The sequence below is a fragment of the Ciconia boyciana genome, chromosome 4 (assembly GCF_034638445.1).
Source record: "Ciconia boyciana chromosome 4, ASM3463844v1, whole genome shotgun sequence".
Taxonomy (NCBI): domain Eukaryota; kingdom Metazoa; phylum Chordata; class Aves; order Ciconiiformes; family Ciconiidae; genus Ciconia; species Ciconia boyciana.
In genome coordinates this window covers 36,479,689-36,491,413 of record NC_132937.1, presented here as the reverse complement: position 1 = coordinate 36,491,413, position 11,725 = coordinate 36,479,689, and the positions used below count along the sequence as shown (strand labels likewise).

The window sequence follows — 11,725 nt, the reverse complement described above, 5'->3', positions numbered from 1 at the left end:
TCGTACTGGGGAGTCCAGCACTGGACACAGTGCTCCAGTGTGGACTCTCCAGTTCTGAGCAGAGGGGAAGGATCACCTCCTTTGACCTGCTGGTTACAGTCCTCCTAACGCAGTCCAGGACACCACTAGCTTTCTTTGCCGCAAGGGCACATTGCTGGCTCATGTTCTACCTGGTGTCCACCAGGACCCCCAGAGCCTTTTCTGCAAAGCTGCCCTCCAGCTGGTCAGCCCCCTGTCTGTACTGGTGTCTGGGGTTGTTCCTCCCAAGGTGCAGGATTTGGCACTTCTCCTTGTTGAACTTCATAAGGTTCCTGGCAGCCCATTTCTCCAGCTTGCTGAGGTCCCTCTGTAGGGCAGCGCAACCCTCTGGTGTATCAGCCACTCCCCACAGTTAGGCTGTCATCAGCAAACTTGCTGAGGGTATGCTCTGCCCCATCATCCAGATCATTAATGAAGATGATAACCAGGACTGGATCCAGTACTGACCCCTGGGGTACACCACAGTCACTGGCCTCCAACTAGACTTCGTGCCACTGATCACTACCCTCTGGGCCCATTTGTTCAGCCAGCTCTCAATCCACCTCAGTCTGCTCATCCAGCCCATGCTTCATCAGCTTGCCTGTAACAACCCCTGTCTGTAAAGCGGCCCATCTCCAACAAGAAGGGCAGAATATCTTGCAACCCAGACTACTCCTTTGGCTAGTAAGCAGGAGATGTGCCTGTAGAAGATAGAGGTTTCGGATCCCCTTCAGCAGGTTTCAGATCCCCTTCAGCAATATTCCTACTTCCTGGACAAATAGCTCTAGCTACCATGTTCATAAGCAAAAGATGGGCACTACTTTTGCTGCAGTTAGTTAAGGTCCCTGTTTCACATTAGGTTTTCACATTTATCTGAGGAGCTGCTGGAATTTCAGATCTCCATGCAAACCTGTATCTCAGGAGGGGTCCAGGTGGGAGGCAAGTGCTATCTCCCTAGAACAGGTACACCAGCAGCTTTCAGACCAAGCAAGGCATCTCCTCCTCCCACAGGTTTGGACAATGCTAGGAAGCAGGTGTGCACCAGGTCACTGTTTGGGACAGAGATCTATAGGTGGGATATAGGCAGAAGGGCTTCTGCCCTACACAATGGTCCCTTCCACAAACGCTTCTTGGTTTTGCTACGAAATAAAATATTATGGTAATCTAAAAGAGAAAACCACAGTAAAAAAATGCTTTGTGCTCAGTTTCTGCCAGAACTCATCTTAAACATTATTTTCAGTCTGTCTCAGGAGGAATTTTATAAACTTTGAGGCTATAACAGTGCAAAACAGGAGAAAAAAAATGAAAAGTACACATGGGATCAAAAGATAAATGAGGGACGAGTTTGCCCAATGACACACTCCTAAAATACAGCTGTAGCAAGACGTGTACGAACAAGAAACAAAGCAATTACAAAAAGATAATCTATTACTACTTTAATTACCTAGGGTGTTGAGTTCTTGTTCTCAAAGCAGTGAAGACGAATTATGCTATTGATGGCAATAAAAACAAAGAACCTTAAGCAATTGTTCCAAGTGTTTTGCACCAGTAGGTGTAGAAGTAAAATTGGTGCAGATTCTAAAATGTTTAGACAGTTATTTTTAAATTTTAGAATTAATATAGTCTATAGCAATGTTGATGAGATACTAGAAGTTCCACTCTGTTAAAGCTAAGAATGTATTTTGTAAGCAATAAAGTGTGTGTTTATTCTTATTATATTTTTTTAAAGTTTAAGAAAGATACCAAAGTAAAAAAATCAGTCCCAAAGTCATGGCTACAAGAAAACTACATTCCATTCAAAAATGAAGAAAAATCATAATCATTACTAAAAAAAGGCTTTACCAACTTCATAGGAACACACACCAATGATTGCTATACAGCGGTGGTAAACACTGATGCAGTCAGTACTTCATTAGCTAGGAGACTAGTAGTTGCAGAAAACCAACACACTTCAAAGATGATTATCAACATCAACAAAACCAAGCAAAATAACCAAGAGCATTACAAGATGATGCGCCTAATTAAAACTATCTGATAGAGAATAGTAAGCCAAAGACAAATCACTAATGAGTTACAGATGCTACACTGGCATAAGCATGTTTTTAAAAACTTTACAAAGTAAATAATTTTATTAGTCAAATAAAATGTTATGACAGCTCTATGAATATGGCTTTAATCTTGTAGGATATACTCATTCATGAGAATACCAAATTCTCTGTGTGGCATGTGAAGATAAGCATACATACAATTGTTTAAAGGAAAGAGCTTAAGGTACTCAACATAAATAATAAAGCTCTATTCTTTCTTTTCTGTAGACTTAACTGCTAGCAACATGTAATAAAAGCTCACTGCATATTCTGTATTGTAAAGACTTCATGAAATAAAACCAACAGTTCAAAACACAAGCCTTCCACTTGTCTGCATCAACCACAGAATACAAGGTTTACATATTATGGCCATGACTAATTAAAGAATTTCCTCTAGTGATTGACTTCTTCCTTCGATTCACCAAACATAACTACACAGTAACCAAAACCAGTAAAAGTTGCCTTAAGATTAGGTAACAGTATGTCAAGAAACAACTGCTTCAAGATCATATAGGCAGCAGCATCATTTCAAATATACACAACTATAAAAGAACCGAGCAAAAAGAGAGAAAAGCAATGTCACACAGAGCAGCTGTCAATACTGAACTTGATTACACTGCTCTAAGTAAAAAGTGCTAATAGGTCTTCCTATTTTGTGGACTACTAAAAAAAAAAAAATTAGCTAATACCAAGAACAAAAAGAAGATCATGGTTCTTCCCAGGTAGGACATACAAAGTCCCTTCCAGCCTAGGAAAGAATCAATTTATGAAATGTTTTTAATAAAATTAACAGTCCATTACAATAGAAGATTTGGTGCAAAAAAGCAACCGTGAGGTGACATGGACACTGACTTTATCTAGGAGCAGCTATCCTTCTTCTGGACATTAAATTTTATAGATCTTTGCTGAGCATTTGTGAGAAAAATGAAAAGACAGGATAAGCGGAACCACAGCCTCGGTTAAAGCATAGAACACTTCAAAGGGTGCAAAAACTCTAGAAGGGAGATGAAGAACAGTCTACTACATAAAAAAGAAAAAAAGGAAAAGCTTATTAAGTTTATCAAACACTTCCCACTATCTTTCTTTGCTTACAACTTGGCAAAGGTCTAACAGTTCCTGCTGATATTCTACATATGCTGGTTCGCTATTTTTGAGGGGACACAAGACAGAACAGGCTGCATTTCAGCCAAAGTAGTTCAGCTATTTCCAAGAAAAAAAGGAAAACCTTTTTTTTTTTAATCAAATTCCTTGGACTAGCTCCAGCAATCCCACACTTTTTTTAGCAAGGAATTGGAATTCAAAAGCATTGGTAGATCATGAAAACATTTCTGAATTATGCTTGTGACAAAAATAGCACATACCACCGCATATTCCACCACAGTGGAGCACAGCACTAAAAGATCAAGCATGGCAAATCTGGCCACAATACCAAGTTACAAGCCTTTGAAAAATTCTAGTTCCATATGCTCACCAGAAAGCTTAAACAGCCAAAGATCCCATCCACACTCAGTGAGCGCTCCTCATCCCGTACCCATTCTCTACCTTTTTCCCCCTCTTCTAATGCTCATCACACAGTAAGTCACTTCCACTTGCTAAAATAGCAAAAAACTAAGCAAAAAATGTATTTGTGCTACATTAGCAAATGTAAGCAACTGGCTACATGATTTGACAGGCATCTGGAGTTGGTGAAATAGAGGAGAGGACTGGGGAGAGAGACCACCATGACATTTCTTCCCAGCTATGAGCTGTCAATTTGGTTCAGCCCTGATGCTATGTTGCATTTCCTTCCACTTTCTCCAATACCAATTAACAGCCAGTTATTTGACATGCCAGCTGCTAGTTACCACATGTCAGAGACCAGGGTAGTGACTCAGCAGGTTACAACCCTGCTCAAGTCTTACGTGGTTGTCACTATACTGATGTTCACTGATAGGTGACTAACTACCTCTTTGGCTGTTTACTTAAGAGATTGCGCTTGTGAAAGTGATGAAAGAATATTCTTGAGTGAAAGTCACATCAGAAATTCGCAAGTGCCTCACTTAAAGATACCTATAAAAGCTAAATTCTGATGACTAAACAAATAGATGAAGAAGACAGTTCTGTTCATGCTATTTAAAAAACTGTTTCACCAAAGCCAGATTTCTTGCAGGAAGTGGCAATCTCAGTGAAGGTCTCATTAAATAAATAAAAAATTGCGTAATGTAGCTGATGAAACAAGGCCTTCTCAATACCAAAACCTCTGGTTTTCCATTTTCATTTTGAAGTTTAAGTTGTTTGGAAGACCTATGGTTTAAAAATTTAAAGAAGTCAGAAGAAAAAATTACCCAAAGTAACTTTTCCCCATACTCTGTTTAGGACTATTTCTTAATCACCCTTCTCCCCCATTTCAGGACAGGAAAGCTTTTTCCATGCAGATCCAATTCTAAGATTGTTTTTAACTATACAAACACATACTTCTGCATGCAGCGTAGCTGTTACACCATGAATAAAGAACATGGTAGGTCTATAAATCGAAAGGCAGTATGCCTTTAGCCTACATAAAACATAAGCCCAGTCATCTTCAAGGATTTCTGACATCTTTGCTGGAACCTGACAGGGCATCCTCTCCTACTAGGTCTGACACTCTTCTAACAACTATGAAAGAGGAAAGAAGCTGAATAGCCATTGCTGTCTTATTTAGTCTTTAGTAGCAATTGCTACAGCTCTGCCATGCCAGCTACCATATGGAGAGATAGACCTTGCCCTATGCGAGATCAGCCAATGCTGAATGCCAGGAGCCTGAGCCTGTGCTCAGCCCCGCTGGGCCACCCGACTGCGATGTTACGCACAAATGCAATTGCAAAAGCCATAACCATCAGTTTTCAGAACTCCAAGATTCAAATCCGTCAGTGTTTACACAAATCCTAGAGGGAGAGAGGACATCTCAGGCAAAGAATCCAAATACGAACTTCAGTCTCCTCCTAGATAACAGGGTGTAGAAGCATCAGCTTCCAGGATTGGTCAGGATTCCACCAACTGCGAGTACCAGCGAGCATCACAAGAGGAAAACGGAGGTTTCTCTACATAGGTCAGAGAAGAGAATGACATGTAAACATACGGGACGAAGCAGTAAATGTGAGTGACAGCTAATGGCTTTTCTGAGCTCTCTAATCCCTACAAATCATGCACTGACAAGCTCATCCATGGGAAAAACAGCAGACACTGCAGTGAAAGATCCTGAGCACACTGGTTTCATAACCCACAGCCCTTAACTCAGATAAAAATAGTCAGCTGAACCTCAGACCAGGGTGAATAAGATTTAAAATCTTAACATTTAAATAGAACTTGATTTAAACAGGACTTAGACGCATTTTCTTTTGAAAAATAAACCTATTTAAATTTGAAATTATGACAGCCTACCTCAAAACACAATGCTATCATAATCCACTAAAATCACTTAAATTAAATAAATTCAAACAATACATATTTATTGAGAAAACAGAAACCACTAAGCTTACAGACACATCTGAAGGAGCAGCATGGAGCAGAGCCCCTTGAAATGCTGTGCCGACTTTTGACTGCAGAAACTTGTTCTAAAAATGCTGTAGCAGGCAAAAAGAAAATAGAAACAGAGGCTGTATTCATCAAGTTCAACGACTTGTTAATTTAAAAGCTGCAAATCAACTGCAAACTGAAAAAGCAGGAAAGCCGTTTTCCTCTTTCAGTCTCTAAAAAAAAATAGGCACAAAAGGATAAGATACTTTTGTTCTAAAATCCTGAAGGACATAGTGACCGGGAAAGGTCAGTTCAGTTAATAACTGCTGATAACCGTTATCTTGTTTAGTATACCCTAGAGTTACAGATGCAAGATGTGTTTTGATAAACCCTTTCTTTTCTTATAGAACAGTATTTAACAGTATATTGAATATTAATACATTTTAATATAAAATGCCGTACATTGTATTTAAATTCCAATTTTTACCTAAATGCAGCTTGATACTAATACAGAAAAATAATTAATCCATATCTAGTAAACAGATTATAATTCATTATTCTCTGAACAAGCATAAGAAATAAGCACCTAAATATATCTTAAGGTATAAAACATTCAGCTAGATGAAAAAGCTGCAAAACAAATACTTGTTTGCCAATTAATATATTATACCTCATAATAAAAACTTAATTTTTAGGGGAAAAGCTTAAAGCTACAAACACAAAACAAGATTTAATTTATTTATTTTTACATATTGGTCACTATATTCATTTTGACTACATGATTATACCCGATTTGACAATGCTCACTATAAGAAAGGCCAGGCCATCAACATCACTAGAACTGAATGGTGGTGCTACTACCAGAGAGAACTGCAGCTCTCATAGCAGCACTGTCATTCCTTGTTCTTTTTTCACTGAGAAAGAAAAAACAGTCAAGCTAGGGCTTAAACAGGCTTCATGTACAGGTCTGGTCTTGGAACTTTCTTCCTAGGCTCAGTGTTTGAGGGACTACAAAGGGTATTTTGGCTACAAGAGTCTACTCTGAGAGATGATTTTGTGTCAGGTGTTTTCAGTTAGTAAGACATTATCAGATAGGATAGTTGGCTTTGTGCCCCTTCCTTGAGCACAGTCACACAAACAAAGGTGGAGAACAAGATGCCTCTGCCGTGGTGAGCAACTAGGTGAGAAAAACTGAGCTTTAGAGAAATGTAGAACTCTCATTGAGAGAGGGTGGCCAGATCCAAATCTCTTACAGTTGCCAGATTTGGGTGGTTTTAACCTGAAGTTTGTACAGAATACACACCTGTCAGAAGATCGGAAGGAAGATTTTCTGTACTACTTCAGAGCATTAGTTCACCTTGCCCAGCCTTGCCTCTTAAAGTAAGACCAATTCCAGATGTTCCAGAGTAAAACACATATCCACTTAAATAATGTTAGCCAACTGTGTTTTGCAAAAAAGCAAATAAAAACTTTCCTGGACTGTTCAGGGAATCAGCTACAGCCCCAAAACGCAGGATATAATTTATAATCCCTGTCCTAATGCAGTGCTGCAAGTGTTACAAGAACGCAGAGAACAGTACAGGTAATCCTGTGCTCCCACAGACACAAGAAGGAAAGAGAACAAAATGAGCGTGAAACCTCACTTTCATACTTCCTCTAGAAGTATGGAAGACTTTCATCCGTCACTCAGAGAAGATGACCGTGACCCCGCAGCCTACCTGTACGCATAATATACCATTCTGAAAAAGAGATTTAATCATATATTCTAGAAAACATTACAAACTCAGACTCATTACAGGCTCAGCTAATAGTGAGTTTTGCACTTATACTACTATTGTATCACTTATTCTTGTTTTTAGGAGTTAATTTGGAATATAGTCAATACCTACACACCATTTAATCTCATATCTTTTTCACAGTGATTAAGAAGCTTGCTTACACTCCCACTATCAAATATCCTTCTCCATATTCATCTCAACCTTATATAAATGTAAAAAGTATACATTAAGTTATCTTTAAAAGATTTGCTTTTCCATTTTCTCTTTTATATTCTCTTTTGAAGGTTCTCCAGTATTTCACACCCTTCCTGAAGTGTGGACACAGTATCTGAATAGTCAAAGCTAGATTTACAGAAGTGAGCTACAGCCTCCATTGCATTAATGCAGTAAATGTATAACATGACAGGGAAGCCTCTGCACAGCTAACCTTCACCTCTTCCTTGCCACCTTTCACTGCTGGATGCTAAACACCTCATGTACCTTGTTAAAGGAACATAAGATCACTACCAGACACTTACCTGCTATTCCTATTACTGTACATCTAAGCAGAACATTGGCCCTTTTTTTTCCTGACAAAGGACACAGTCATCTAAATCGTTTTTTACGTTAACTACTTTCCAAGAGTTTTTTGTCCTGTTGAGTATCCTGTATTTTTTGATCCCAAATATATTTATCTTGGTGTTGACCTGCATAAGACAATTGCCCTATCACCCTAATTCAGATCATCTCGTAAAGGTTATACATCGTGTTTTTCTTTTGGTTTACTACCTATACTGTAAACTTTACTAAAAGTACATCTTAGTCAAAACTGCTAGCTGAAACATGTCATGGTAGTGTGCAACCAGGCTCCATGTGACCTACTAAAACCAGCTACATTTAGAGATCTCCCAGTATGGCATTTTTTAATTGAAAATGTTCCCTATAAGCACCAAATAAAGCAAAAAATTACCAGACTTACACGATTATTATAGAAAAATCAAGATCTTTAACGTTCAATACTGCAACCTCTGTGATATAAACCTAAAGCTTTTTTTTCCCCCCGTTTTTATCCCTTTTGAGATCTATTACTGATAAGCCTCTAGCTGACAGAAAAATCTGAACTGACCATTCTGTTCTTTTGCCCAATACATGAAGCCTTCTTCAAGGATGAAAGCATGCTTGAAGAAAGCTTAATTCACAGGTAGAGGCTAGAAGTTGGATTTCAACTATTGAGAAAATTAACGTTTGAATTTATTCAGTATCTTAATTCACAGGTAGAGGCTAGAAGTTGGATTTCAACTATTTTAGACAATCGTCTTCAAAAGACAACAGTCACACAGTCCATTACTGATGAGACATTCAGTGCAGCTTCCCCAGTTTAAGCATGAGCACGTGCAGGTGATACTCATGACGGATGTGTACACAAACATAACACAAAATTATTTTTTCCCAGGAGGCAGAAGCTGTGCAAGCACAGAAGCATGGGGCCAGTGTATTTAAATCTGATACGCCACTTTGAGAAAATTTGAAAGAATACAAACAATTTAAGCAGACAGCAGTTAGCAAAGAGCTTTTACTGCCTTTGATGACTACATATATCGCAAACATTTTGAGAAATAACTCTTACCATTGCACACACAAAGAAAACCCCTGCCAAGCACCTGTATCACATTCTTCCCAAAAACAAACAGACACAATCAGCTAAACAGGAAGATTCAATTCTTACTGTCTCATGGACTTGAAAGAAAGAAACTGAAAGGAGTTGCTTGGCCTGAAGAAACACAGAAGCATGCACTGCCTCAAGTCTGGGATGAACATCTGGAGAGATGTGAATGCAAGCACGCATCACCGCTGGTAAAGATCCGCTCCAGTAACGCTCCGGGGAAGAATTTCACCCTTTCCCACGGTCCATACTACAAAAATGAGCAGAGGGACCTCCGCTAAAAAACCACTTTTCACTTACCGCAGCTGCAGAACGGGCGCTCCGCTTAACAGGCACCTCTGCCTCCCCGCAACTGCGAGGCGATGTGAGAAAATAGGAAGTTACCAGGCTGAGCACAAGCAAGGCTTTTTCCTGTAATTCTGAAAGACAGAAACCACCGCCCCCGGCGCCAGGACTCCCGGGGAGCGCTCTCTGACTCCCCCGACTCCAGCTGCCTCCGCACCGGCGCTGAGCCCCGCCGCCCGCGGGAAACGCTGCCCGGGGGAACGGAGCTGCCGCCGCGGGCGGACGCCCTGCCTTCCCCGGCTGCCGGCGGCGGGAACCCCCCGAAAGGGGCCGGCGGGGCGCGGCGAGCACGGCCCCACCCGCCCGCTGAGCCCCCGCTGAACCGAGGGGCGAAGCCTCCAAGGCGCCCGCCCTCCCCCCGCCCCCCCCGGGCCGCCGTGCCCGGGGACGCGGGGGGCTGAGGCACGGCCACGGGGCCGTCGCCCGCCCGCCCGCCGCGGCGACCCCAGCTGCCGGGCGGGGCTGCGGCCGCCGGGAAGCGGGGCCGGGGAGCGGCAGCCAGCCGGGGCGGGGGAGACGCGGCTGCTGACCCAGGCTTGCTGTCCCAGCAAAGGGCAGCCTGCAACTCCCCCAGCTGTAGGGTTTCAGGGTGCATTGGCACAAGCGCCACCGTACTTTCAAAGGGCATTAAGTAGTCAGCTACATAATGATGTACACGGCAAAATTTTGATGCAGGTGAGTCGATTCAACAATGTCTTTAGCCTGCATAAACATGCACCGTGAAACAAGCGTATTAGGCAACAGCTGTCACCGAGGAGCGCTTTCACCAACGTACCTCATGCATTATTTAGGGCATTGGCACTGTGAGAGAAACAAGTGAAGTTATCATCCCTTTTAAAGCTAACAAATGTATTCCAATTAATGACTCGGAAGAAAGCTGCAGCCAGCCATCAGCAACACAGAAAGGAATAAAAAGAATGAGAATTAGAACAAATACTGCAATTCAGAGGGATACTGTAAAGTCAGTAAATGGAAATCCCAAATCCCCAGTAATGTGCCTCTTACTAAGCACTGACAGTCCTTTCTAAGCAGACACTCTCCAAGAACAGATACTGCATTTTAATACCTTAAACAGTGGAGATGTCATCCAGAGGTCTTGGCCCCAGTTCAGGAAGAGATCCATAACAGACAGTAAATGTGTTTATCCTACACTAGTGTCATAGGCAAGACAAGCTGTGGCAGACTGGGATACAGAGGTTTATTTTAGAACCAGTGATATCTGAGCTGTCAGCCTAATGGGTTCTCTCACCCACTCACTTAGGCCCACCACCCCTTCCCATCGGGGAGATGGCTGCTGGTCTGGGAAGGCTGTGCTGGCTCCTCCCTGCTCCACAGCTGCTCACCATTACCAGCCCCAAGCATGACCAGCCAAGGTCCCCAGGCTCCCCCAGTGTTTGTCTCCATGTATCTCTCCCATCTCCAGCATCTCTCCCCACTTCCAAGATCCTTCTCCCTCCAGGATGGTCACCTTCTTTCCGCTCCCCAAGCCCCCGGCTTTCCCACATGATAGCCTACATGCAAAAGCACAAAGCACGATCAGCCTACTCACTGGCTCATGCCTGTTCTTTGATGGGAGGATTCAGGAAATGCCCCTTTAGTTTAGTTCAGGTGTTACAGGAAGTCACGAGCAGCCCAACACAGCTGTAGCTAGCAAGCAGCAGGATTGTACTCCAGAATTCAAAAGCTGTTTCAGACCCTCACCCTGCACATGCACCCACAATTACTTGTAATTGCCTCGTCATTGACAATTTAAGCTTTTCTTTTTTCTTTTGCCTACCACAACTACCCAGTCCAACATCTCCCTGCTGATCCCAGTCTGTAAATGAGCAGGCCGGCTGAGAGGGAAATCCCCCAAGCACAAGCCCTATGTCTCAGGCCAAGCTGTTGGAGGGCTGACACCCACTTCATTGACTCGTTCCTACTGCCATGACTTGTCCAGCCCGTGTTTTTGCATGCCTCTCCCTCACAGCTGCCATTTGAACACAAAAGCTCAGCGCCCATTCCAACTTTCAGAGCACTTGTCAGCCTTCACCCTCTTTAGCTCATCGTCAGATTCAGCCAGGTAGCCTGTTGATTCCCTTTTTATTTTTTGAATGATGTTGCCATCATCCATGACCTCAGTATAAGGCTGCACTGTGAACTGCTTTGATGTTTCTGAATTCCCTCTGCGATTTAGAGGTATTGCAATACATTAGCTTGTATACCAGTATTCTGAAAACTTCCATTTATTTTACTACTAGGTAACACATAAAACAGAAATGTGACTCAACAGAAACAGACCCAAACTGTAACCTAAAGTCTCCTTGACATACCACTTTTTTTTTTTCTTTAGTGAGCATGAAAGCAAGGGCAGGACTAGACTTCTATTTTCTTTAAATTAT

General features: G+C 42.0%; 1 protein-coding gene across 1 annotated transcript in view; it reads right to left on the bottom strand.

The window, feature by feature from the left end:
- IL31RA (interleukin 31 receptor A) overlaps positions 1 to 9,806 on the bottom strand; it is a 40,762-nt gene extending 30,956 nt beyond the window's left edge. The window contains exon 1 of the mRNA XM_072859916.1: positions 9,300 to 9,806. The gene's annotated coding sequence lies outside the window, so the exon portion shown is untranslated. The remainder of the gene's footprint in view (positions 1 to 9,299) is intronic.
- Between the last annotated feature and the right edge of the window lie 1,919 nt (positions 9,807 to 11,725).